We start from the raw sequence: 23,153 nt of genomic DNA on the forward strand, positions 1-23,153 counted from the left end.
GATCCAGGAGGAACAATGCGGTTTTCGTCCTGGTCGTGGAACACTGGACCAGCTCTATACCCTTCATAGGGTGCTCGAGGGTTCATGGGAGTTTGCCCAACCAGTCCACATGTGCTTTGTGGATCTGGAGAAGGCATTCGACCGTGTCCCCCGTGGTATTCTGTGGGGGGTGCTTCGGGAGTATGGGGTTCAGGGCTCTTTGCTAAGGGCTGTCCGGTCCCTGTACGAACGGAGCAGGAGTCTGGTTCGCATTGCCGGCAGTAAGTCAGACCTGTTCCCAGTGCATGTTGGACTCCGGCAGGGCTGCCCTTTGTCACCGGTTCTGTTCATAATTTTTATGGACAGAATTTCTAGGTGCAGCCAGGGGCCGGAAGGAATCCTGTTTGGGAACTCACAGGATTTCATCTCTGCTTTTTGCGGATGATGTTGTCCTGTTGGCTTCTTCAAACCAGGACCTTCAGCATGCACTGGGGCGGTTTGCAGTCGAGTGTGAAGTGGCTGGGATGAGAATCAGCACCTCCAAGTCCGAGGCCATGGTTCTCAACCGGAAAAGGGTGGCTTGCCCTCTCCAGGTTGGTGGAGAAGTCCTGCCTCAAGTGGAGGAGTTTAAGTATCTCGGGATCTTGTTCACGAGTGAGGGAAGGATGGAGCGTGAGATCGACAGGCGGATCGGTGCAGACTCCGCAGTGATGCGGTCGCTTTACCGGTCCGTCGTGGTGAAGAATGAGCTGAGCCAAAAGGCGAAGCTCTCAATTTACCAGTCGATCTATGTTCCGACTCTCACCTATGGCCATGAGCTTTGGGTAATGACCGAAAGAACAAGATCGCGGATACAAGCGGCCGAAATGAGTTTCTTTCGCAGGGTGGCTGGGCGCTCCCTTAGAGATAGCGTGAGAAGCACAGTCACTCGGGAGGAGCTCGGAGTAGAGCCGCTGCTCCTTCACATCGCGAGGAATCAGCTGAGGTGGCTCGGGCATCTTTTTCGGATGCCTCCTGGATGCCTCCCTGGGGAGGTGTTCCAGGCATGTCCCCCCGGGAGGAGGCCCCGGGGAAGACCCAGGACACGTTGGAGGGACTATGTCTCTTGGCTGGCCTGGGAACGCCTCGGTGTTCTTCCCGAGGAGCTGGCCGAGGTGTCTGGGGAAAGGGAAGTTTGGGCTTCCATGCTTAGACTGCTGCCTCCGCGACCCGGTCCCGGATAAGCGGAAGAAGACGAGACGAGACGGGATTAAAAACATTGAGATGATGAGCCATCTGAAAGTCTTTTTTTGGGGGGTACATCTTACCTTCTCCAAATAAGTAATGGTTACTAAGTGATATTAATTACCTTTGATTAGTAATTATCAGGTATTACCTACTAGCAAACAAGAGATAATTTTACCCAATTTCAGTAGAAAATAGCTGTTGAATAGATACATAAATGTGAGGTAAATTTTACCCAATTTAAGTATTTCATAGCTTTTTATTTCAGTTATTTTATACTCAATATATGGAATGAGGGGGCGGCACGGTGGTGTAGTGGTTAGCGCTGTCGCCTCACAGCAAGAAGGTCCTGGGTTCGAGCCCCGGGGCCAGCGAGGGCCTTTCTGTGTGGAGTTTGCATGTTCTCCCCATGTCCGCGTGGGTTTCCTCCGGGTGCTCCGGTTTCCCCCACAGTCCAAAGACATGCAGGTTAGGTTAACTGGTGACTCTAAATTGACCGTAGGTGTGAATGTGAGTGTGAATGGTTGTCTGTGTCCATGTGTCAGCCCTGTGATGACCTGGCGACTTGTCCAGGGTGTACCCCGCCTCTCGCCCATAGTCAGCTGGGATAGGCTCCAGCTTGCCTGCGACCCTGTAGAAGGATAAAGCGGCTAGAGATAATGAGATGAGATGAGATATATGGAATGAAATCTACCCCAAACAAGTCAATGCAAATTGTTACCTCAGATTTATTGGGTAAATTCTATACCGTAGGTTACTTTTTTCAGTGTGCACTGAAACGGACAATGTGCATGCACCGAGTAGTTGCGTAATTTCTGGTCCATGATATCAACGCTGCATTTGAAATGGTTGTAATCAACAACAGTGTTTGGTTTTTGTTTTGGGGTGTCCACAATTTCCACTTTCTGATGCATGGTGCTCAGAAGACAAACAGATTTATTTTTTTTGTTGCAAACACCATCAGCAAGGCACTTCCAGATGTGAACACCTGTGTGGAGTACAACTGGCGCCCCAAGGTTTCCTTTGCAGTTGCTGGTAGCTCCTGACGATTTTTGTTGATGGTGCCAAGCAGAGTTGTTTTTCGTTGAAGAAGCCTGTTAGCCAAAGACAGAGAGGTGAAGAAATTATCCATAGTTACAGTCCTTCCCTGGTCCATACGGTAAATGGTTCCATCAATTTCAAAACAACATTCTCTGATAGCCTCTCTCCCATTGGACAAGTGGGATCTTTTCCCAAGTAAGGGATGGCATTACACATGTATTTTGTGTCCAGATCTGCTGCAATCCAAAACTTGATTCCAAATTTGTCAGGGTTGGATGCGATGTACTGCAGAAAGGGACAACAAACCTTTTTAAGGAAATAACTGCTCATGCATGGTAACATGTTGCCCTGGACTGTAGGACGAAACACAATTCTGAACAAACTCCTGCCAGATGTCTGAAATTGCTGCAAATTTGTCCGTTTGTATGCGCTCCTTGCGGGTGTCCTTGTTGTCGAAGCGAAGGTACCGCTTTATTTCAAGAAAGCGGTTACGGGGCATTATGGCTTTGATATCAGGGTTGCTGAATCTATTGGCCCACATGAGTCGCATGGCACCAATGTAGCCCTTGGCAGCTCTTCGAAAAAGGATTGCGAGGAATGCCATCAGCTCGAAGACACTCATCTGCCAGCTGGGATTTGTTCTACGGCCCTCCTGGACTGTGCAGTCTCTGATGGCCAACAACATGCTGATATCCAACAAATACAGGAAGCTTTGAAGGCAACTCGTGATTTTGCGTGTTGCAAACTCTGTTGGCCCTCCAGATCCCTTGAATGCTGTCTGTGGAGTTTCATGAGCAGAAAAGTCTCCAACTTTGTGGTGGAACCACACAGTGCCATCTTTCGCCTTCTCTGTGGATCCAGGTGTTATGCCCACATCTGCAACTTTTTGTTTTTTTATTACAAGGGGGGTTGATGTGCATTGTGTCTTCCTCCTCATCTGATGTGGCCTCTGTGTCTGAACTGTCCTGCTCAATCACATACTTGGGTTAGGGTTTCTGGAAAGATCCATGTCCTGGCCTACGCCAAGGCCGTGTTGTGCACTGTCCTTCCCAAGCCCCATCCTCAATGCTCCACAAGTGCCTGGTCAGTACCCCCATGTTATTATTCCATTATTATTTGAGGCTAGGTTTTGGGCTAGGGGCTAAGGCTAGGGGTTGGGTTAGGGGTGAGCTCAGGTTGGGGTTAGATCCAGGATTTGGGGTTAGGGTTAGAACTGATCCTTCTTGGTCGCCTTGGTTGTGACATTGTGAAGTCTGGTTAGGGTTAGAAACAAAGAGGCTATTTCTCAGGTAACACAATAATTAGGCTTCTTTACACAACAATGGGAGGCAGGTAATGGTACGTTAGACTTATTCACAAATTTGGGGGGGGATTTCATTGCAGACTAAAGTCTGCACTTTGGGCCTTCTAGTGTTAAAAATATGCTGTTAACTCAAAACACTTCTTATTCATTGCAAAACGTTTATTTCAGCGCTGTATACAGGTATTGAGCACACAATGTGACCGCTTTTATGCGGTAGCCTAATAATAATAGAACAACCCGAAAATTGCAGGGTAACCCCAGACCTGCGCAAGTGATGCGCTACTGGCAAAAGAGCCAGCGACGTATGAAAAAAACCCACACCTTGGACCAAATACATATTTTCAGCACGCTGCTCCACCAGTCTGTAATGGTATTTTTCATATGATTACATTACGGTGTAAATGTGGTCTTGAGAAAAAAAAACATGTTTGCAGACCTTTTGTTAAAATCGCTAAAAGTGATGTTGTAATATTGAAAAAATGGGTCTTACAGGGTAAACTACAGTATGGCGTCTAACCTTTTGTAATGCGTAACAGCTCGTTTGGCTGGAATGCGCAAGCTGTCCTACCCCCCATTCAGTGAAAAGGGACCATTCTCTTTGAACAATGCAAAAGGCATCCCCCAAAACAGAACATTCAGAACCTGTTTTTCTGTCTCCTGTAAACTGCTAAGGGCAAACACTCAGAACACACACTGAAAAAAATGATACTTTGGATAAACTGTGGAAAAACCGAATTAAATATTAATTTATGTCTAATCATATATAATTTGTGCTGGATATTTTATTTGGCATTAATAAAAACATTTTAAGATGCCTAAATTTGTGGATGTGGTCTAATCTCGCGTACGTTTCTGATTCCTTTCCGCACGTTTTTTCAGAGGGGACACACACACACAATGCGAATGCACTACTGCCAATGTGCAATTCTAACATTTTTGCCTGTGTGTGTGTGTGTGTCTGTGTGTGTGTGCGTACATAAGTGTGTGTGTGTGCATAAGTGTGTATATATATGTGACCCCTCACCGAATCCAGGGACGCATGTCGGCCGAAACGAATCCGAGATAATCGCAAAAGAAGCATTTTTTTTCAAAATTTGTGATTTTTGTTTTTTTCTTATTCCTTTTTATTTTCTTCATTTCCTGTGTGTGTGTGTGTGTGTGTGTGTGTGTGTGTGTGAGAGAGAGAGAGAGAGAGAGAGAGAGAGAGAGAGAGAGAGAGAGAATGAATAGCCTCAGTGTAATATGACACTCTGCCCAAACGCTGTCAGGGTTTTACACACACAACATGCAGACAGATAAAGATTGAGAGAGAGAGAGAGAGAGAGAGAGAGAGAGAGAGAGACATACAGATATAGACAGACAGACAGACAGACAGACAGATGTACATGTAAAGCCTCAGCTGCGCATGCCGCCTGGCAACGCGCACCCTCGCTCCGTGCGCTAGGTGAATGATCGGTCAGTGGAGAGCTCAGCTAAGATCAGCATGTTTAATTCCCCAAGCCAATGACAAGAACTTTCGTGAGAAATAACGCGAACGTCTGCATCATGCGGGATTTGCGGGCGGGAGCGGGACAAAATATGGCGGGCGGGAGCGGGACTGAAAATCATAATTCTTTGCGGGAGCGGGACTGAAAATTCTGTCCCACGCAGACTTCTACGGAAAGCCCAGGCATGCAGTGTAACCCCCGGGCTACCAAGGCGCATATAGCCCCTGCCGTTTTCCCTTCACATACCGTACATAAATCACCTGTCAGATCTGTTGAATTAATTTTTAATTATATTGACATTGCGCTGTAACCGATGAGTAATTTCATTTCTATTAGGATTTCTCAGTGTGACTGGCAGCTGCAGCAGTGTTATGCTTCTTTCAGAAAACATATTCAAACTCGCTGTATGAGCGCACTAAAATCGTATGGCTTTTTAACTCCCGGTGAAACTCCTCCGGGTTGAATTAACTAACTGAAATCAGCTGTTCTCAGCGTTTGATAAAGGGCAATTCCATGTAAATGTCAACCTCACCATGCAAAAATAAAGCAACATGTAATACATCAAAACCACTCCCAGAGATATCACCTAGGCCTGTATTTTACAGATGTGAATAAGTTGAACCAATTTGTAACCAACCTAATGTGTCACTGTCAGTCTTTCTTTCTTATAATGTAAAACCCAAGCTAAAATCAACTTTGATCATGTACAATTCTATATTATTGCCACAAGCCACAGAAATGTATGCTAAAATCCACAAAACAGCAAAACAATAGCCATCCTAAATATTATTTAAGAACTTTGATAGTTTTAGCTGATATTTAGAGAGTTTTTCAAAGGGTTATGGTGGTTAAATTGCTGATTTTCTAAACATATGCCATGTCTATTTCAGACGCGTCACATCCATAACGGAATTTCGTCACATCCATAACGCTGACTTTTCCTTCCGAAACTCTGCATGAAATACAAAATATTTTAAACAAAGATTTTTTAATATTCACCTTGGACCCCTCTATCAAATGGATATCTCCATTTCGACATTAGGTTTACAATTTCACAGAGTTTGATAAAAATGTACAGTCACCCAAGAAAAGTGATACTTTTTCTGTCACGTCCATAACGCATCTTTTATTGGCGTTTTCTGGCATGCCCTAGATGTACTATGGGAATTGTTCTTGTTCTATCACTTCTCCAGTATGGTACAGCCTTAAAATATGCAACACCTGTTTAAATACTGGGAGACAATAAAACATGCACTGGGTCATTTGTTGCCATTTTGAGTTCAAGTGTCACGTCCATAACGCTGGAATTGTTCTTTTGCATCGACAAAGCGGGAGCTCACACTGAACGCTGTTACTCAGTCCGCATCACCGGAAGTCTCCCCCTTTTTCCGCATTTTACAATTTTTTTTACCGGAAGAATGCCAAGACCGGAAGCTTTCTTTCTTTTTTTCCTCCTGCATAAAGACCACAAGCAGAGGTCATCCACATCAGTTCTGTTTTAATATCAACAGATCCTCGATTAAGGTACGTGAATCTTTTCATCATGGTACACCTTCAGCTTGTTCAGTGTGCTGAGTGCAGGATGTTTAGTCATTCTTCCTCCATTGCTAGTGATAGCTTTATTTGTGATGTGTAGATTAGTTAGCTGTCTGACGGAGAACATTGCAGTTTTAGAAGTGCATATCCAGACTTTAGAGAAGGCTAGTGAGAATGAGAACAGTGTAGTTTCTGCAGGGGAAAGTCTAGATGCCCGAGGTGGAGTTAGCAATCCCCCAACTCCGGCATTAGAGTCCTCACAGCAGGGCGAATGGGTGATGACCCGGCGGCACATGCATAGAGCCAAAGCTACTGCTGAGGCTCGCCCATAGGAGCACCGCTCCTTTCCGCTTCACGTGTCGAACAGGTTTGCGCTCCTTAGTGATGCACCCACTGAGAAACCTGAAAGAGCTCTGGTTATAGGGGACTCTATCATAAGGCACATGAAATTAGCTAGGTCTTTAGGGGCACCAGCAGCTTTAGTCAGGTGTATACCGGGAGCCAGGGCGCTGGTCATAGCAGGCAATCTTAGGGTCCTAGGCAAGCACAGGTTCTCAATATATCATTAGCTCCATGTAGGAGCTAATGATATATGCTTTCATCAGTCTGAGGTTACTAAGAGTAACTTTGTAGAGGTGTTTAAATTAGCGAAGGCGATGTCTGATGCTGTAGTATGCTCTGGCCCCATCCCAATGCAGTGTGGCGATATAGTTTACAGCAGGTTATGGTCGCTGAACTGCTGGTTGTCCAGGTGGTGTTCTGAAAACAGTGTGGGCTTCATAGATAATTGGACTAATTTTGAGGGCACTGCTGGCCTGTTAAGGTGGAACAGTATCCATCCCACTTGGGAAGGTGCTGCTCTCATTTCTTGCAGCACAGCTCATAGTCTAAGAACAGGTCTAGTTAACTTCTGACGAACAGGCTAAACCAGTGGTTCCCAAACTTTTTGGCTGGGGACCCCCTTTTGGACTTCAGAATATTTTTGGGACCCCCGACATCGACCCCCCCCACCACCACCACCCATTATGCAGTGTGTAGTGTAGTAATAATAACCATAATAATAATAATAATAATAATAATAATAATCAGACGGATATTAAAGTTGCTATTTTTTATTCACAGAAGAGCATTATCCACAAAAGAGCATTGCACATCATAATAAAACAGAACATTACACAGAACATCAGAATATTTTTTCAGTGTGTGTGCTTGCTTTTCAGTACAGAGTTTTTCAAATCTTGGTGATAACTGTGAGATCGCCACCCTTAGTTCGTTTTCAATGTTCAATTTTGCCCTGTATTTGGTCTTGATGGAGGCCACTGCAGAAAAGCCCACCTCACAGAGGTAGGATGTGGCAAAAGGGAGGAGTATGGCCACAGCCTTTTCACCCAACAGTGGGCAGTCTTTTTCCACCCCAATCCAAAAGGCAGACAGTGACTTGGCCCTAAACTGCTGTTTGTATCCTATGTCTGAGGTCACATCAATGAACTGTTCCTGTTCAGTAACACTGAGATGAGCAGGTGGCCTTGTATTGAAGGGGTCTGTGATCCATTCATAGTGTGCCAAATCCATAACAGGAAAGTACCTCTGAAAATGTTGTTGGAGGGCAAAAATGTGTGAACGAATGCATGGCATGATTGTGTTGTGACTGTTGGTGTTATGGAGAAATGAATGCAAGTTCTGAAAGCAATCTGTTGTTCCCTCCTCAATCATCTTTCCCCACAGTTCCAATTTCCTTGTAAATGACTGCATTTTAGCGACAAGCTGAGGGAGATGGGTGTTGGGTCCTTGCATTTGCAGATTCAGTTCGTTCAGTTTTTGGAAAATGTCACTGAGGTAGGCAACTGTCATCAGGAACCGTTCGTCGTTGTAACAGAGTGCCAGTGCATGATTCTCCTCCTCGAGAAAAATCCGTATCTCCTCTCGCAGCTCAAACACCCTGTTCAATACCTTCCCACGTGACAGCCATCGCGCTTCGCTGTGAAACAGAACTGCCATGTGTTTGGAGCCCATTTCTTCACAAAGAGCAGCAAAGAGTCGAGCTTTAACAGGGCGCGTTTTGATATAATTGACAGTGGCGATTACGTCCGTCATCACCTTGTTCAGTTCGGGACTCAGCTGCTTCGATGCCAACGCTTCTCGGTGAATCATACAGTGGGTCCACTGCACATTGGGGGGGACATGCTTTATGAGCGCTTGTAGCCCACTGCGCTTCCCAGCCATAGCCTGAGCCCCGTCCGTACACACTCCAACACAGCACTCCCACTTCAATTTTGCCTCTTGCAAATAAGTGTCAATCACTCGGAACAGTTCATCAGCAGTGGCTCGTGTTTTCACCTCCTTGCAGAATAGCAGATCCTCTCTCATGTCCTCTGTATCAACGAAACGGATGTACGTGATTAATAAACAGTCTCGGTTGCTGTCAGTGACTTCGTCGACCTGCAGAGCAAACCGGGTGCTTGCACGTACTCGGTCGGTGAGCTGCTCCTCAATGTCGCCAGCGATGTCATGTATGCGTCTTCCAATCGTATTATTTGAGAGGGGGATCGCCCGTAACTTATCTGTTGCCTTGTCGACCATGGTCCTCACCATTTCAATGGCACAGGGCAGGATCACCTCCTCCGCTTCTGTGTGTGGCTTCTTGCTCTGCGCAAGGAGGTAGGCCACTTTGTAGGAGGCGAGCTGGGCATTCACATTGACAGACGCAACTTTAGTGAAGTTCACCCGTTGTGCCTGAAAGTTCAAAAGTTTCCGCCGAAAGAATTCAACCGGCTTGTCCTTGTGCTCGGGGTGTGCCGTGTCCAGGTGACGCTTCAGCTTGTTTGGCTTTGAGCAATTCCAGCGTTATGGATGTGACACTTGAACTCAAAATGGCAACAAATGACCCAGTGCATGTTTTATTGTCTCCCAATATTTAAACAGGTGTTGCATATTTTAAGGCTGTACCATACTGGAGAAGTGATAGAACAAGAACAATTCCCATAGTACATCTAGGGCATGCCAGAAAATGCCAATAAAAGATGCGTTATGGATGTGACAGAAAAAGTATCACTTTTTTTGGGTGACTGTACATTTTTATCAAACTCTGTGAAATTGTAAACCTAATGTCGAAATGGAGATATCCATTTGATAGAGGGGTCCAAGGTGAATATTAAAAAATCTTTGTTTAAAATATTTTGTACTTCATGCAGAGTTTCGGAAGGAAAAGTCAGCGTTATGGATGTGACGAAATTCCGTTATGGATGTGACGCGTCTGAAATAGACATGGCATATGTTTAGAAAATCAGCAATTTAACCACCATAACCCTTTGAAAAACTCTCTAAATATCAGCTAAAACTATCAAAGTTCTTAAATAATATTTAGGATGGCTATTGTTTTGCTGTTTTGTGGATTTTAGCATACATTTCTGTGGCTTGTGGCAATAATATAGAATTGTACATGATCAAAGTTGATTTTAGCTTGGGGTTTACATTATAAGAAAGAAAGACTGACTGACATATTAGGTTGGTTACAAATTGGTTCAACTTATTCACATCTGTAAAATACAGGCCTAGGTGATATCTCTGGGAGTGGTTTTGATGTATTACATGTTGCTTTATTTTTGCATGGTGAGGTTGACATTTACATGGAATTGCCCTTTAAACTTTCTGTCGCCAGCACCTTCAGACAGAGAACACACTGCGGTCGTTCTCTGCCACCTTCGATGTATGCATCATCATACCGCCTTATCTTTTTCGCTGCCGAAGTGCATGGGAACTCGTCCTGTGCAGCAGCCTTGCGTTTTGTAGGAAGCACGCGTAGAAACTTGTCCATGTTGTCATAAAGTCGCCGTCCGATGTTTTGTTCTGAATCTCAAAATAGGGACCTGTTTTATACAGTTTGTATTCACAGGAGGAGGGTTTGCTAATAACAACAACAATATCAGAGCAATCCAACAGATTGGCAGTTTAGCATAAATTGAATGGAATTAATATTCAAGGGCGGAGCGCGATTACTGAGTGAAAGGGAGCAATTGAATTCTAATGACCGTGGCAGCTATATGGCTGACGCATTACCAACATTCCGACGCCATTCAAAACATTCCAATGCCCGTTTTTTTTTCTGTGTTATGCAAACAGTCCCATCTCTCTGTGACCCCCCTGGAGTCCCTCCGTGACCCCCAAAGGGGTCGCGACCCCCACTTTGGGAACCGCTGGGCTAAACCAACTGTCTGCTAGCCGCACAGAGTCGTCACTCAGAGTCCACTACATCGACTGTGTCTGTTCTCTGAGCTAAACAAAAAGTAGAAATACTCAGAGTTTGTTCCAGCAACCTAATCAATATAAAATTAGATCATACTAACTGTACATCCACTGCCAGCACCTTTCGGGAATCAGACACAGTCTCAGCATTTAAGTCTAGGCTGAAAACATCTGTTTAGTCAAGCCTTTTGTTAATAGTATTTATGAGGGAAAGGAGTAGATTTGGAGGGTCCTCAGACATAGCGTTTTGGTAAAATGAGACATATGGATGCCATCAGTCCCCTACTCGCTTGCTCACTCGAGTTTGTTGACGGTGTAGTGGCTGTTGCTTATGTCCTGGGGCACCCTCATGCCTGTATTACCTTCTGGCTCTCCCCTTTTAGTTATGCTGTCATAGTTAATTTTGCTGGAGTCCCTGCTTGCACTCAGCGCAAAATGTATACTGTTCTTACTCATCAGGTGACATTGGGCATACCTAACAACCTGTGTTTTCCCTCTCTTTCTCTCCCCCCCATCTGTCCCTCTGAGTTACATGTCAATCCTGAGATTGAGATGCTGACCTCCTCTGCTCCTCGGACCTGCCTGATCCATCCTGAATGCCCTACGTCTGATTAGAGTCTCATCACATCGCTCCTGTGGAGGACAGCCCCATATGGACAGCTGAAAGTCACACTTGGAAGATGCTCTGGACACTTACAGTTATGCTTTTATGGCTGAGGACTACAGTTGACTTGCTAACTTTAGGACTGCAGTTGTCATGAACAGTTTTGCACTCAAGTTTCCATCAATGAAGGGTTATAACATCAACGACACTGACTTCATGTTAAACCTGTTAAAAAATGTTATAATCACGTTGTCTGTTGTCACCCAAATGAGGATGGGTTCCCTTTTGAGTCTGGTTCTGCTTGAGGTTTCTTCCTCATGTCGTCTGAGGGAGGTTTTCCTTGCCACCATTGCCACAGGCTTGCTCATTGGGGATAGGTTAGGGATTAAATTAGCTCATGTTTAAAGTCTTTTAAATTCTGTAAAGCTGCTTTGCAATAATGTCGATTGTTAAAAGTGCTATAAAAATAAATTTGACTTGACCATTCCAGGCCCCCTGGCTGAGAACAAGCCAGTCCAGGAGCACCCAGCTCTCGACATAGAGGGTGAACCCATCTACCAAGTAAATAAGATCCTCAACTCTAGACGAAGAGTGGGCAAATTGAATACCTGGTAGATTGGGAAGGGTACAGCCCTGAAGAACAGAGCTGGGTTGCCGCCAAGGACATTCTAGACCCGCTCCTCAAGCAAGAATTCTACACTCTACATCCTGACAAGCCAGCACCCAGAGGTAGGGGGCATCCTAGGAAGAATGTCGCTCCCAGATGAAGCTCCTTGGTGGGGGGTGGGGTGTTTGTCAATAAACCTGCTGAGAACACTCTGACTACAAACATGGACACCCCGAACTACAATCCCCAAGATTCACAGCTCCCTCTGTCTCCCGATTACTGATTACAGCAGACACGCATCTTCCTTATCACCACTCTCCCTACTTAAGCTACTTTCCCACACTACTCCAGCGTGAAGTATCGTCCTGCTCCATCAGTACATACCAAGCCTTGTTATTTCTGACTCTTTGCATTCTCTTTCATATTTTCGCTCTTTTGTCTTCTCTCTACTACATTGTTTGCCGATCGCCTGACCTTCACTAGTTTACCGACCACGATTCCAGTCTCCTGTTTTTGCTTTGTTGACAGTTTGCTTCCCGCCTTCATCTGCACATACACCAAGTGCCTGCATTCTGACACTTGAAAGTTCCTACACACTTTAATCAATGTAAAAATGTACAATTTAAATGGGAAACATGCTTCTTGTTAAATTGTGTTCAATATAATTTCCAGAGGTGGTGGTGGTGATGATGATGGCACGTGCTTTTTGTTAAATTATTTCTTGACGAGGCATTTGTTTTTCTCTGAATAAATTTATTTCAATTACAGTAAATGTTAGATAGATAGATAGATAGATAGATAGATAGATAGATAGATAGATAGATAGATAGATAGATAGATAGATAGATAGATAGATAGATAGATGTATTTGGGCAGTGACAGAATTTTTTAAAATGTCTCTGTACACCACCAAAATGGATTTGAAATTAAGCAATCAAGATGGGACCATCAAGAGGTTTAACAAAGATTACAAATACACTGCATTAACATTTCAGAATTAAATTTTTTTTTACATTGTCTCTCCATTTGCACAGGCTCAAAGGCAATTGGATAATTGACTGATAAACAGTTTCACAGCCAATTAGGGCCCATTTCCTCATTATTTCATGACAAGTTAAAGAGATAAGAGATAAAAATTCCAAGTGCTGAATTTGCACTTGGCAGTTGTTCATGGGAACTCTCAATTTGAAGTCAGGAGGTGTTGATACAAGTGGAGGAGGACGTCATAAGACTGAAAAAATAAAACACACCAATCAGAGAGATAAGAGAAACTTTAGGAGTGGCCAAATCAACAATTTGGTACATTCAACAACACAAAGGCCTGGAAGACCACTGAAAACATCTAAAGTGGATAAGCATAGAATTCTTTCCTTGGTGAAGAAAACCCCCTTCAAAACATCTCACCAAGGCTACGTTTACACTAGACCGTATCTGTCTCGTTTTCTTCGCGGATGCACTGTCCGTTTACATTAACCCCCCTGAAAAAGCGGGGAAACGGGAATCCGCCAGCGTCCACGTATTCAATCTAGATCGTATCAGCTCCGGTGCTGTGTAAACATTGAGAATACGCGGATACGCTGTGCTGAGCTCTAGCTGGCGTCTCATTGGACAACGTCACTGTGACATCCACCTTCCTGATTCGCTGGCGTTGGTCATGTGACGCGACTGCTGAAAAACGGCGCAGACTTCCGCCTTGTATCACCTTTCATTAAAGAGTATAAAAGTATGAAAATACTGCAAATACTGATGCAAATACTGCCCATTGTGTAGTTATGATTGTCTTTAGGCTTGCCATCCTTCCACTTGCAAGTAATAAGTGATATGCGCTGGGATCTCACACACAGCGGCTCAGTCCCGAATCGTGGCTTGTTCACTTCACTCGCGCGCTCTGTGAGCTGCGCAGGGCCGGAGTGCGCACCCTCCAGAGGGCACTCGCTGTTCAGGGCGGAGTGATTTGGAGCGCAGGATGCCTGCGGAGCCGAGCGTATCCGCGTATTGGTGTTGCTGTGTGCACGGCTAACGGTTTTAGTGTAAACGCGAATCGTTTTAAGAACGTTAATCTGATGATCCGCTGATTCGACGTAATGTAAACGTAGCCCAAGTCAAAAATACTCTCAAAGAGGAAGGCCCATCATTGTCAAAGTTGTTATCAAGACAAGGCTTCATGAATGTAGTTTACCTCGAGATGCAAAACACTCAAGAAAAGAAAGGACATTATTAGATTTTGCTAGAAATCCTGCACTGTTCTGTAACAAAATTCTTTGGACAGATGAAACCAAGATCAATTTATACCAGAATGAGGAGAAGAGAAAAGTATGGAGAAGAAAAGGAAGGGCTCATGATCCAAAACCTGCCACATCATCTGTCGTGCATGGCTGCCATATATGGCTGTCATGTATGCCATGTATGGCTACCAATGGACTGGTCACTAGTGATTCTTGATGATGTGACTGTTGACAGAAGAACCAGGTTGAATTCTGAAGTATATAGAGTTATAATTTCTGCTCAGATTCAGTCAAATATTGCAAAACTGATAGGATAGCACTTTACAGTACAGATGGATAATGACCCAAAACATACTACAAAAGAAACTCAAGAGCTTCTTAAGGCAAAGAAATTGAAAGTCCTTAAATGGCCAAGTCAGTCAGTCAAGCCAATTAAGCATGCTTTTCACTTACTGAAGCAAAAAACTTAAGGCTGAAAGACCTGTACACAAGCAGCAAATACTATAGTCAGGTGGTATTTGTTTATATTTGGAGGTTACTTTGCAAAATTTGCCAAGTCTTGTTTTCCATAATAATATACAAATTCAGATATAAATTCATAAATCTGGACTTGTTGTAATGTTTGTAGGCTGCTTTTTCATAGTTAATTATGCAAGGGAACTTTGCGCATAAAAAGAGCCCTGAAACCACATATAGGAAATTGGTATAAAAGTATTACATCATTAATATGCAATTATTATATCCACAGTAGATGTTATTTGTGGCACACAACCTTTTTACTCAGGGGCAATTCCAGCGTTATGGACGTGACACTTGAACTCAAAATGGCAACAAATGACCCAGTGCATGTTTTATTGTCTCCCAGTATTTAAACAGGTGTTGCATATTTTAAGGCTGTACCATACTGGAGAAGTGATAGAACAAGAACAATTCCCATAGTACATCTAGGGCATGCCAGAAAATGCCAATAAAAGATGCGTTATGGATGTGACAGAAAAAGTATCACTTTTCTTGGGTGACTGTACATTTTTATCAAACTCTGTGAAATCGTAAACCTAATGTCGAAATGGAGATATCCGTTTGATAGAGGGGTCCAAGGTGAATATTAAAAAACCTTTGTTTAAAATATTTTGTATTTCATGCAGAGTTTCGGAAGGAAAAGTCAGCGTTATGGATGTGACGAAATTCCGTTATGGATGTGACGCGTCTGAAATAGACATGGCATATGTTTAGAAAATCAGCAATTTAACCACCATAACCCTTTGAAAAACTCTAAATATCAGCTAAAACTATCAAAGTTCTTAAATAATATTTAGGATGGCTATTGTTTTGCTGTTTTGTGGATTTTAGCATACATTTCTGTGGCTTGTGGCAATAATATAGAATTGTACATGATCAAAGTTGATTTTAGCTTGGGTTTTACATTATAAGAAAGAAAGACTGACAGTGACATATTAGGTTGGTTACAAATTGGTTCAACTTATTCACATCTGTAAAATACAGGCCTAGGTGATATCTCTGGGAGTGGTTTTGATGTATTACATGTTGCTTTATTTTTGCATGGTGAGGTTGACATTTACATGGAATTGCCATCAGGTCAAAAGCATGGCTCATACATTAGATACCCATTTAACCCTAAAAGGACCTAAACTACTGAGTGGGATCAGTTAAAACCTCAGAGGTAGTGTGCTGCTCAGTCTATTCAACTGACATAACGTTTTGCTTTTAAGAGTTTGTTACTCTATAGATTCTTTATCTAAAAGTATGTTTGTTTGTTTCAAGATTGATGAAAAAAAGTGTTTAACAAGGTGACTGATTTTCTGTTGGGGTCCCATAACTCTGTGAGATTTGTTGCAAAAATATTTCAGAAGGTTAGTCACTTCTTTGTGTGTCTATCTTTGCATGCTTGTCTCAGATGTCTGTCATAATTAATTAAGAATATAACTAGTTCTTACAAATTGTAGATAACTAGTGAACCTGTTAGTTATAGAGTTACTGAAATGTCTAATGCTTATCTGTCCATGCACTCTCCATACACAACCACATACCACAACAGATTCCTCATCCCTGCATCTATCCTGTAAATATGCTTTGTGCTGATATACTAATGCTTAATAACAATGTGTCCACATACCAACTCTTCAATAAAAAGCTGGGATAAGTGATTCCTTATTTGAATAAAATATTCTATAAGACAAAATTTGAAACCTGCACATGCCAAATATAATATTTCAAATTAGAAGCATCATTCGTTTTTTACTTATTCATTAATATGGAATATCAAATGATAAGTTCATTGCATCATAAACATGCGGACACATTTGAAGGTAGCTTATTATACATGCTCTTAGAAAATGCTCATTCTGCTTTATTTCTGGTCATAATACGTGTTACCAATAACTGCTTTTATCTTCGCGTTTTGTGTTTGAATTAGGGGTCGACCGATAATCGGCCTGGCCGATATATCGGGCCGATATTCTGCATTTTTAGGGTTATCGGTATCGGCCATAATTTCCACTGATATGCCGATAACATGCCTTTTTGCAGCCATTTCGTTCCTAACGCAACTGTCACATCCACGTCCTTTCCTGCACTCGCCTCTCTGAGTTCAAGAACACGTCCCTGCCCACCACAACATCTGATTTGTTTGGCACAAGAGATATAGCCAATCAACACGTGTAGCTAAACGCTGTGAACTGTTTCAAGGCGGCCGTACGGGCACTTGGGCAGAAGCGGCACAAGGGATACAGCCAATCAACACGCGTAGCTAAACGCTGTGAACTGTTTCAAGGCGGCCGTATGGGCACTCGGGCAGAAGCAGATCCCGTTTCAAGGTAAGGACACGCTGCTTTTGCCGCAATAAGTCACAAACACACAAGTTGCAAAAGCACAACATCATTATATGTTTACATTCTTCATCTACTACTTGTTAAAATTGTCCATTTGCATCTGTGTAGCCAGGCAAACTTAGCTTACAGAAGGAAGCACTTGAATTAGCCTATAACCAACTAGTCTCGCTGAAACTACATGTATTGCTTCCTTCACTACAATATAATCCTCCTAAATTGGGAATATTAGGCTTGGGCATTAAAAGCATTAGAATGTAAATGGTTACTTGTTAAGTTGTTACATAATAGGGAGTGATAGCCTACTTTATGTTTGATTTTACTTTTTAAAAAATGCTGCAGGCAGCTCCCTACACTTGATTTGTTATTTAAAAACTACTTGAAGTTGGTAAGTCTTACTTAGTTCTTAGTGTAAAAGAATCCAGAGTGTATTTTCATTTATTTTCCACTGAAAATGGTGAGCTGTAATATAGTAGGGAGTGATTTATTTTTTTTATTGGTGAATATTTATTTTATTATTTTATTTTTCATTTTATTCTAACTAATGTTTGACTTTATTGTACAAATGCTGCTGGCTTCTCCCTGCACAAAATTTCATGTTCAATTTTACAATTAAACATACATTTCATGAATATGAAGGTCTGTGTCAGTGTGTGCTATGTTTAATTTCATGTGAATTATAATGTTTACATTTATCGGTTGCACATATCGGTTATCGGCATCCCAATTCCATAATAATTGGTATCGGTATCGGCCCTGAAAAAAACATATCGGTCGATCCCTAGTTTGAATCCTTAGGCAAAGTGTTACTTCTTGATGTAGTTTGGACATTAAAAAAACCCAGAAACTGCTAGCAGCTTCATAATAAATGTATCACAGAAATTTCTGAAATGAGAGATTGTGAGTTGAGTTCTGGAATGTAGATAAGCTATAAATATTCTCACGTTCTGTAGCAATAGTGCAAAATATTTCTGGCTTTTTATGTTCTTAAATGTCTCATTTTAAACTTAACTTGATATCATGTAAATATATGATTTCTATTCGCATAAAGTTAATAAAATGGTAATTAAAAAAAATACAGATGTTATAATGGACTTAAGTGATACGGATATATGTTTTGTTTTGTTACGTTTTTACATGCGATATTTAGCATTTCCTTTTTTTGGTGAAAATGGTGATTGCTGACATTACAACAAGTAAAAATAATTTGTTTGGGATGTAAAAAAAGGGTTAATACTGAGAAACCAGACTTGGCAAATTTTGCAAAGTAGGTTACATATGCTCCCTAACTACTAGTGATTCTCAAACAATTAGAATATTGAGGAAAAAATTCAATATTTTCCATCAGTTATTTAACAAAGTGAAATTTTAATATATCCTAGACTCATGACACAAACTAAAATGTTTCAAGCAGTTTTATATTTTAATTTTGATACCTATGGCCAATAGTGCAAAAATAATTAAAAAAAAACATCTCAAAATAGAGTATTTCATTTCGAGTTTGCGTAAAACAGTATAAACAGTGTATCTCTAGGCCGAGTTCAGTATATGCAACCACAGTCATGGGAAAGATTGCTGACTTGACAGTTGTCCAGAAGACAACCAATCATCGACACCCTCCACAAGAAGGGTAAGCCACAGAAGGTCACTACTGAAAAGGCTGGCTGGAAAAGGTACACAAGCAACAGGGATGACTGCAGCCTTGAGAGAATTCTCAAGAAAAGTCAATTCAAGAACTTGGTAGAGCATCACAAGGAGTGGACTAAAGCTGGTGTCAGTGCATCAAGAGCCACCATGCACAGATATTTTCAGGAAATGGGCTATAACTGTCGCATTCCTAATATCAAGCCACTCCTGAACCACGTGACCCTAAATTCATTAATTTTTCTATTTAAATAAATAAATAAATAAATAAAACCTAATAAAATTGGAAGTCTGTGATGTGACTTCAGTAGCTTTCGATCCATGAAACAAAAATAATTGGGTGTCAGGAAAAATTCTTTTTATGACCTAAACTTGAAAAATCTGAAAGGCAGTCTACCTTTAATGTAGTATTTTTTTTAACCCCTTGAATTAAAGGTCTCCTTGCATCGTTTTTTCATTAATTGTGCGGTGGTCTCTAGTATAAATGAATGCCCTGTGAGCCGGTTTTGGTGGAAAAAAATGCTGTGGTTCTCCTGTTTCAGGCTGTTCTAGTTTGGTGGAGGAGTGGGTGGCGGGAGAACGACAGGATTTCAGCTCTTACTCATTAATATTCATGACATGTAAACGTGTTACCTCTGATTGGCTAACAGCACTGTGACGCTACCTCCAGTGGGTCAGAACAAGTGGATGTGGGTGTCTTTGTAAAAACTGTTTTGATTGGCTATTATGGTCTCGACATTGATGTTTTGACCAATAACAATGTAGATAATACGAATTTTACATCATATTCAATGAGATTTAAACGAGACTGAAGATGGCGACTTACAAATAATGTTTAAACATTGTTGGAGTTAATAAAGTTTGAACAGCATGAAGGAACATACCCCAACCCCCCGAAATTAATAAAAAAAGTTCTCAACAGATTTGGCATAATATAAAAAGGTCGTTTTTTACTCAGAAAAAGCGGAAATCCGCCGAAAAGCGGGAAACTCTCGTCCCTGCCTAGCTTGTGACCATGTCATGCATGCTAACGTGGAAAATATGAACATGCTATTTTGTAACAAAAACCTTCGAACAAAAAGTTCATGTTTTACTTACAGCTTGTGAGCTGGTGGTCAATCATCTTGACTACAGATCCAGGTATTAAAAACAACCTCGAAGCAAAACCACTACTGAAGGCACCGAAGTTTGAAAAGTCACTGTGGTTGAAATGATCAGAACACAGTACTAACATTGCATTATACTTCGCTGGTGGTGTTCCAAAGATAAATTCCAACCATTTCTTCTTCACCTCTCCTATCTTGGGCAAGAAATGCAACGTTGATGTGTTACTGCCACAAATAACACAGACACAAACTTGTTCAGACATGTTTTCAACTTGCTGTTAGGTGCTCTTCATTAAATGACGCAGGCACGAACTCGTCCAGACATGTTTTCAGCTTGCTGTTAGGTCCTCTTCGTTAGCTACTGATGAGATGGGCTCTGCTATTTCTCCTCGTGCTTAAATCCAAACTTTCTTCCCGTGGGCGGTCACAAGCCAAGGTGGGCGAGGCCATGAATACTAATTTTCGAAGTGACATAACTTCGTATGGCTTTTTCTGATCTGCTCGTTTTTCCGACTATTTTCTTTCATAAGCTAATACAGGGAATGGGAGTAGAGTTACATTTTCACATGCAGCATGCATATGCAACTCGGAGTGAACTATGGTATTTCAAAAAGAGCCAGTATTAAACGTTTTTGGTGGAAGGGCACCTTTAAAGCTGAAAGTCTACACTTCAATCACATCATTTCAAATCAATTGTGGTGGTTTACAGAGGCAAAATTCTGAAAATTATATCACCTGTCCAAATATTTACAGACCTGACTGTGCCATTCGCTTTCAGAGCAAACACCTGTATAGCTGTTCATTTTTGCAATTGTCCAACCAGCCAAAATCACATGACATCAGCACAATGCATAAAATTTAAATAAATAAATAACACAGACATTTGCACAAAATGGTGTGAAAAACAAAAAGCTCTGATTGAGCAATAGTTCTGTGGATGGAAACACCTTGTTGATAAGAAAATTCAGAAGGAAATGTCCAGATTGGTTCGGGTTGCCAGGAAGGAGATAGTAACTCAAGTAATCACTCTTCACAAGCAAGGTGAGCAAAAAAGCATCTCAGCACAAAATAATGAACACTGAGGTGGATGGGCTACAACAGCAGAAGACCACATTAGGTTCCACTCCTGTCAGCCAAAAACAAGAATCTGAAGCTATGATGGGCAAAGGCTCACCAAAACAGGACAGTTGAACACAAAACTTGTTCTTTTTTCCCCCAGTCTTCAACATGATAGTATCAGATGCTTGTTCTTGGCTGACAGGACTGGAACCTGAGGTGGTCTTCTGCTGTTGTAACCCAGCCACCTCAAGGTCTGATGTCCGTTCTGAGATACTTTTCTACTCACCTCAGTTGTAAAGAGTATTTGATACTATGATACTCTTGTGAGCCCAAACCAGTCTGATTATTCTCCTCTGATCTCTCTCGCCAAGGTGTCTCAGACTGGCACCCTCCGTGCACAGGATTTTTTTTTTTTTCTCACCTTCTTCTTCTCTCGGCTGCTCCCATTAGATCATCATGATTCACATATCTGATTTGGTTTTTACACCGGATGCCCTTCCTGATCTATCTGGGCATGGGACCAGCACTAAGTATGTACTGGCTTGCGCAACCCCAGTGACTGGGTATTTTTACCAAATCTGTGGGAGGAAACCGGAGCACCTGGAGGAAACCCACACAGACACAGGAAGAACATGCAAACTCCACTAAAAAAAAAAGAAGCCCCAATCGGCCATGAGGTTCGAACCCAGAATCTTCTTGCTGTGAGGAGACAGTGTTAACCACTAAACCTTTTGTTTTGTTTTTCTCACCATTCTGCTTAAACTGTAGGGACTGGTGTGTATGAAGATCAGCATCTTCTGAAATACTCAAAGCAGCCCATTTGGCACGAACAACCATGCAACCAAGTTACAGAGATCACTTTTTCTGATGTTTGATCTGAACAACTGAAGCTCACCTGCATATGCATGATTTTATGCACTGTGCTGGCACCACATTATTGGCTGAATGGAAAACTGTATAAATGAGCAGGTGTACAGGTGTTCCTTTTAAAGTGGACAGTGAGAGAACATGCCATCTGACAGAGGTTTCCCAGCCAATTTACCCAAAATTTGAGTGCAATGTGTGATGGTGTACAGACATTTCCAAATGTTAATAATAATAATAATAATAAGAAGAAGAAGTAACTATTTATATGGCTTTCATTTCAAACATATGTTAGGTTTTATATTGTATACATATCTTAGGTTACATTAACGTCACTGTAATACACATTCTGTCTGCAGAAGAAATCCTTGGCGGATCAACAAAATGGCGAACACACGGGGACTCTTATTTTAAGCAGTTTTGGGGAAAATGTGCGGTCGGAAAGTATGACCAATAAGATATCATCAGCATTTTAAACCCACCCAGCAGTGCCAAAGAAATAATCAACTTGTATGCTGGGGTAACCCAAAACAAAAAACGAGAATTGGGGCTGAACGCTGTTTTCATGTATAATAATAATGAACAAAAAGTCGTTTTCTGGTATCTGCTATTTCCTCCTTAATCAAAAACAAATTATTAAATGTTCTCTGATATTCCTACGTTAAAAAGAGTCCTTCTGTCTTCACTTTCGTCCTTTGCTTCAACTAGCTAGATTCGCTATCGGTATGATTTTTCTGAACAGACCTAACAGTAGGAAGGTACAATTACAGAATAAATAAGATAACCCTTGAATACAGTAATCAGCTTCCAGTTCGTAGGAAATGTATTTTTCGGTGAGACAGTGCATGTAATCGACAAAATATCACCAGCATATTTAAGATACTTATTTAACTAACGACCAAGCAAACAAAGTGGATCTTTACCTTCACAAGATACGCAAGCGCCAGTAAAGGAACCTGTACTTAACACGTTACTCTTGCGATTTTCTTTTTTTATTGCTTTCGTCTTTAGCCTATTCTATACATTGTGTTTCACTCCACTTCCTGAAACTGAGAAAACTAAAGTCACTTCCCGTAAGTGAAGAACGCCTTCTGTAGTTTACTGCGGAGAAAGAGCCGTGGTTGCTTTAGTGAATATGCTATATTTACGCTTTATTTTAAATAAGTAAATAAATGTTATCATCTAATTTCTCAGCGCAAAAGCAACAAATAGCGTGAATACATGCCCATGTTTGTTTGTTTTTTACTTCGCTATTTACACATAATTGTATATATTTAAGATTGTGACTAAGAACACACATATGGCCAAGTGTAGAAGTATTTGACAGTATTAACAAGTATAGCAATGTCATATTTAGACGTATATTTTCATTCTCAACTGTTTTTA

General features: G+C 41.8%; 1 protein-coding gene across 3 annotated transcripts in view; it reads right to left on the reverse strand.

Annotated features, from left to right (window-relative positions):
- ikbkb (inhibitor of nuclear factor kappa B kinase subunit beta) overlaps positions 1–22,832 on the reverse strand; it is a 270,093-nt gene extending 247,261 nt beyond the window's left edge. Inside the window, exon 1 of one of the 3 annotated variants that reach the window (XM_060931748.1) lies at positions 22,691–22,832. The gene's annotated coding sequence lies outside the window, so the exon portion shown is untranslated. Of the gene's footprint in view, positions 1–19,836; positions 20,103–21,324; positions 21,435–22,690 lie in introns of those variants that run through there. The other 2 variants (XM_060931749.1, XM_060931750.1) reach the window with 2 other exon arrangements.
- Positions 22,833–23,153: the final 321 nt, after the last annotated feature.

This window comes from Neoarius graeffei, chromosome 10, assembly GCF_027579695.1.
Source record: "Neoarius graeffei isolate fNeoGra1 chromosome 10, fNeoGra1.pri, whole genome shotgun sequence".
Classification (NCBI taxonomy): domain Eukaryota; kingdom Metazoa; phylum Chordata; class Actinopteri; order Siluriformes; family Ariidae; genus Neoarius; species Neoarius graeffei.